This window comes from Microtus ochrogaster, linkage group LG3, assembly GCF_000317375.1.
Source record: "Microtus ochrogaster isolate Prairie Vole_2 linkage group LG3, MicOch1.0, whole genome shotgun sequence".
Taxonomy (NCBI): domain Eukaryota; kingdom Metazoa; phylum Chordata; class Mammalia; order Rodentia; family Cricetidae; genus Microtus; species Microtus ochrogaster.
Window position 1 is genome coordinate 27,965,012 of NC_022029.1, and position 5,256 is coordinate 27,970,267.

A 5,256-nucleotide genomic window follows, 5' to 3' on the forward strand; every position below is an offset into this window, starting at 1 on the left:
TTTTTTTTTTTTTTTTTTTTTTTTTAACTCATCACTTTGGCTCCGGCTCAGATTTCCCTGGCTAAACTGGAAGGAAACCCGCTAACCACAGCGATCCTCTTATGTGATGCTCCCTCCATAGATAGGATCTCAGGCGTGTATAGGAGAACTCAGTGCAACTCTCCAACTCCATCCTCTTGTGCTCAGTGGGGCCTTCCTGTTTTTCCACATACAAATAGTGTCACAACAGCCTTCTGGAATAAATTCCATCTTAAATCGTTTGCTCCTCAATCAGAGTAAGCCAGAAAAAGAGATGACATAGCAAACTAACACTGATTCTTTCAAATTCCTCTACGCAATAACTTTGATCGTGTTCACTGATGGCATTTTAGAAATCCCTCCTCCTGATATTATCTTTCTCTTCCTTAATAAACTTCCCTTTATCTTCATATCGTCTTCTATTTAGAGTCATCATATAAGGGCAAACATGTAATATCTGTTGACTTCCTCCCGTTCCATCATTTTTCTGCAAACAACATTCTTTGTGGATGAGTAATTCTTCACTGTCCATAATTACCACATTGTTTTATCCGTTTATTCATCTATTGACCTAGGCTGTTTCCACTACTCGGCTGTTGTACTTGATGCTGCAATAAGCATGTGTGTGCAGGAATCTCAGTTACGTGGTAACATTTATTCTGTTGTGTGTATAGCAGTATAGAGCTGGATAATAAAATAATTTGATTTTTAGTTTGGAGATGGATGTTAAATGCCCCCCACAAAGTCCATGTGTTGAAGGGCATGATCCATAAGTGCTGTTTGGAGGTGATGGATGTGTCCTTGAAGCAAGTATTGGAACTCTAGCCCTCTGCTGAGGACCCAAGCATTAGCCTTTATCTCTCTACCTCCCTGCCACTGTGAGCTGAACAACTTGGCTTTCTCTTTGGGCTTCCCACCGTGCCTCTCTGCTTTACCTAAGGCCTAAGCCAATGGGACCAGCTGACAAAGGCCTAAAACCATGAGCCAAAATAAGCTACTCCTTTTCCCAAACTGTTTGTCCTGGGTGTTTTGTTTAAGCAACTGATTTCTGACTAAAATACATTTTACTTATTTATCTGAAGGTATGTAGCACATTTATATCGAGATATAAAGCCCAGGTCCACTTTAAATATATGCTCCTTATGCCTCAGCCTCCCAGAAGGGGATATAATTCACATGTGCCATGCCTATCTTAGCAGGTTTATTTTAAGAACTTGGTCCATGTGGTTATTTGACAGACAAGTCCAAAATCTGTAGAGCCTCTGGCTCCAGGCACAAACTCAGAAAGATGCTGAGTCTATAGGCACAGAGCAGGATTTTGTCTTTACTGAGAGAGTCATTTTTTTGCTCTATAGCCTTTCAACTAAAAAGTGAGACCCATTCACATTAACCAAGGCCATCATCTCTTTTTGTAGTACCAGGAAAGGAATTCAGGGCCTCTTGCATTTCAGGCATGGCCTCTACTACAGAGGGCCACAAAGCACATGACAGACACATATAGATGCATCTGCTTAAATCATTGGGTGCTTTAATCCATCTCAATTTACAAAACAATCTGCCACTATCACAACCTCACAACCTCTCAATGGGAGAGGTAACGAGTCAACACTATCAGAAAATGGGGGACAAAAAGCCACTTCTTATAACACAACACATTGGTGGTTTTTTTTGTTTTTTTGTTTTTTGAGGAGGGGAGTTTGAGACGGGGTTTCTCCGTAGCTTTTTGGAGCCTGTCCTTGAACTTGCTGTCTAAACCAGGCTGGCCTCGAACTTACAAAAATCTGCTTATCTCTTCTTCCTGCATGCTGGATTAAAGGCCTGTGCCACCACTGCCCGGCAACACAACACATCTTAAGGGCCTTCCATTCTCTCCATGGCCTGGAATGGTTGGTGGTATTCCAACTAAGTTTTGTCATCTGAGGGATAGTGGGGAGGAGCTTAGAAAGATGCAAGGTCTTTTCCATCTGGAAGTGTGGAGAGGCAGGGTCAGCTGATCTGTCACTCTTTGGATCTATCAGGTTTTTATTCCAGTATCTGACTCCTGAGTTTTAATTAATAATAGAACAATATAAGTAATCACTTGGGGGAGGGTAAGTTAAGAGAGAGAGAATGGGAGAGGAAAAGAAGAAAAAAAGGAAGGATAAAAAGAACCAATGAGTATCATGCATTCTTGGTCCCCTCATTATTCATCCTTTCATTAAAAAGAAAAAAATCTTTTGTTCTTCTATGTTCCAGAACAGTTCACTAGGTCCTTTGCAACCAAACTAGGAACACAGCACACCCCTGAGCTGGTGTTGCCCTCAACATGCTCTCAGATGGGTTTTTGTTTGCTTGCTTGTTTTGGTTTCTCTGTTTTTAGACAAGGTCTCACTGTGTAGCTCTGTCTGTGTGTCCAGGACTTCACTATGTAGGGTTTCAACACATGGAGATCCACATTCCTCTGCCTCCTGAGTGCTGGGATTAAAGGAGTGCACCACTACACTGGGCTTGCCTTTGCTGCTGTTGTTGTTTAATGAAGTTTTACTTTATCTGTAGTCCAGGCTGGTCTCGAAACTGTGACCATGCTCATGGCTACAAAAGTCTTCTTTCGTACTCCTAAATATCTAAAGGCCATTTAAAATATGTTACCTGTGCCATCATGTTTACTTACTTCACTGTGTGGCTTAAACAAGTGACTGCACCTCTGTTTCCTCCCCCCCCCCTGTTGAATTTACCATCTGTTGTGGTTTGGGGGGTCCTCTCCTACATCTGGCTCTTCTCTGGCAGGGGATCTGCCCCAGTGAGGGAAGAGGAGGCTCTAGGGACCTTGTACCCTCAAGATGCGGAGGCCTTCAAGATCTGCTAAGACCAGAAGTTGGACTAGGAGACATGAGAAAGAAGGAAAGAATCAGGAGCTACCTGCTCAGTTTCCTGTGGTCCCAAGTGAGACTGAGAACCCTGAAGGAGGGCACTAGAGTAACAACTGAGACAGAGATTCTTCCTGTAGTGAACAGAATGCTGGGGAGGCCAGGTGCCAGTACAGGCCTACAATGTCAGCACTCAACGGTCTCAAGAGAAAGAATCATGAACTGGAGGTCGGCTGTGGTTACACAGTGAGACCCTGTCTAAAAAAACAAAACAAAACAAAACAAAACAAAAACAAGATGTTCAGATTGTAGGCATCTCTCCAACAGTCCTTTTTGTTTGCTGCACATGAGTGTATATGCGTGCATGTGTTGTGTGTCTGTGGGAACACATATGTGTGAACATACACATGTGTGCATGTATGTGGGGTATGATCACAGGTGAGAACGTATACATGTATGTGAATGTGTGCAGGTTGTGGAAGCCTGGATTTGATGTCAGGTGTCTTCCTCCATTGCCCTCCACCTTGTACAGTGGAGTAGGATCTCAAGTGAACCCTGAGTTCACAGATTTGTCTAAACTTGCTAGCTATCTTGCTGTGGAGATCCTGTCTCTGTCTCACACTGGGATTATAGAAGAAGGGGGAAACAGAGGAAGAGGCTGCCATTCCAGCTTGGTATTTAGGTAGGTGATGGGAATCCAGACTTCATTCCTAAATTTGTATAGCAAGAGCTTTACACACTGAGCCAGTTCCCAACCCCTTGGGAAAAGGGATGTGGCTTCAGACATATGTAGTCTTCAGACGCGGGTCTGGAGAATACCTTCGCAGTTAAGAGTTCAGACATATGTAGTCTTCAGACGCGGGTCTGGAGAATACCTTCGCGGTTAAGAGTTTCCCTCTCACACTTCCGTTTCTTCGTCTCTAAGGTGCGAATAATACTCTGCACTTAAAAGTTATGGGAATGATGCCATGGAGTCATGCTCCTTGCATACCAAGGAGCTCAGCAAAGAACACTTTCTACTCTGCCACACAGTAGTCCTGGAAACTCAGCATGTTTATTAGTTCATTTTTTTATCGCTGTAAAAAAAATCATGACCAATGCAAGTTAGGATAGGAACGGTTTTCTTGGTTTACAGTTAGAGAGGGCTATATGTCCACTACAGCAGGGAAATATGACAGCAGGAATCAGACATGGAGGGATATTGCTGGGCCCTAACATCTTCCCCGGGGGAGGGGGTGGAAAGCTGCGACGTCAACAGACACAGGTGCTGAGAGTCATATAGAAGGTTTACAGCAGACTTGTTTTTTAACAGCTTGGAAAAACTTACATACCCTCCCAGCACCCAGGGGTTCTGGTCCATTGACCTTTGGCATTTCATGCTGGTCTCTCATTGGCTAGGCACGATCAGAACCTCTGACAGCGCCTGTTGCTAGGCGCTCAGGAAACACCACTTGGTCGCTCCTTATTGGTTAGGCACAGATAGGACCTTTGACAGCTCCAGGAAGACTCCAGTTTGGCTCCTTTTGGCCTGGTAGGCCTTAACTTCCTACAGAGGCTAGAGTAGAAACTGAGAGTTAACATCTTGAAACCCATGTACGAAGCCTAGAGAGCAAACACAAAATGGCTTTTAAACTCTCAAAGCCTGCCTCCTGTGATATATGTCCTCCAACAAGGCCACACCAAAGGCTCCACAGACAGCACCAGCTAGGGACCTAGCATTCAAATGCCTGAGATATGGCACACATCTCACTTAAACCACTACATTAATGCCAAGCGTATTAATATCTCTTTCTAATTTCCACACCATTTAAAGTCACTGGCTTTAAATTGGGCAGGGTGACAACACACACCTGTAATCTCAGAATGTGGGTGACTGTGCCAGATTTATGGGTTTCAGGCCAGGCTGGGCTATATAACAATACCTTCTCTCAAATAAAGGTCTCGGGCGTAGCTCAGTAATAGGGGGCTTGCTTAGTGTGCACATGTTCTTGAGCTGTACAGACAACACTAGCAAAATAAAAAAAAAAAAAAGAGGCAAAGCAAAACAAATAGAAAAAGAACTTTACAACCTTGCTGGGCCAGCTGGACTTTTCCTTTGTCTCCTTCCTTCCTTGATGGGAGTCTGGGTTTTCCAGCAAGGAAACTGCAGGGCTCCAAGAGAGAATGGGCAGAACATTTAGAATCTCTTCAAGAGCTTAGCGTCAGAATTAGCGTTTTTTACAACACTTCTCAGTCCAGAACAAGTAAGTCCACTTTTCAGCCCAGGTTCTCTGCATGGAGAGACAGCCCCACCTTCCAATGAAAAGAGCTGCAAAGACTCATTGCAAAGCCAGCCTGGGCAACACATTGAAACACTGCCTCAAAATTACAATTCTTTTTTGAGTAAGGATAT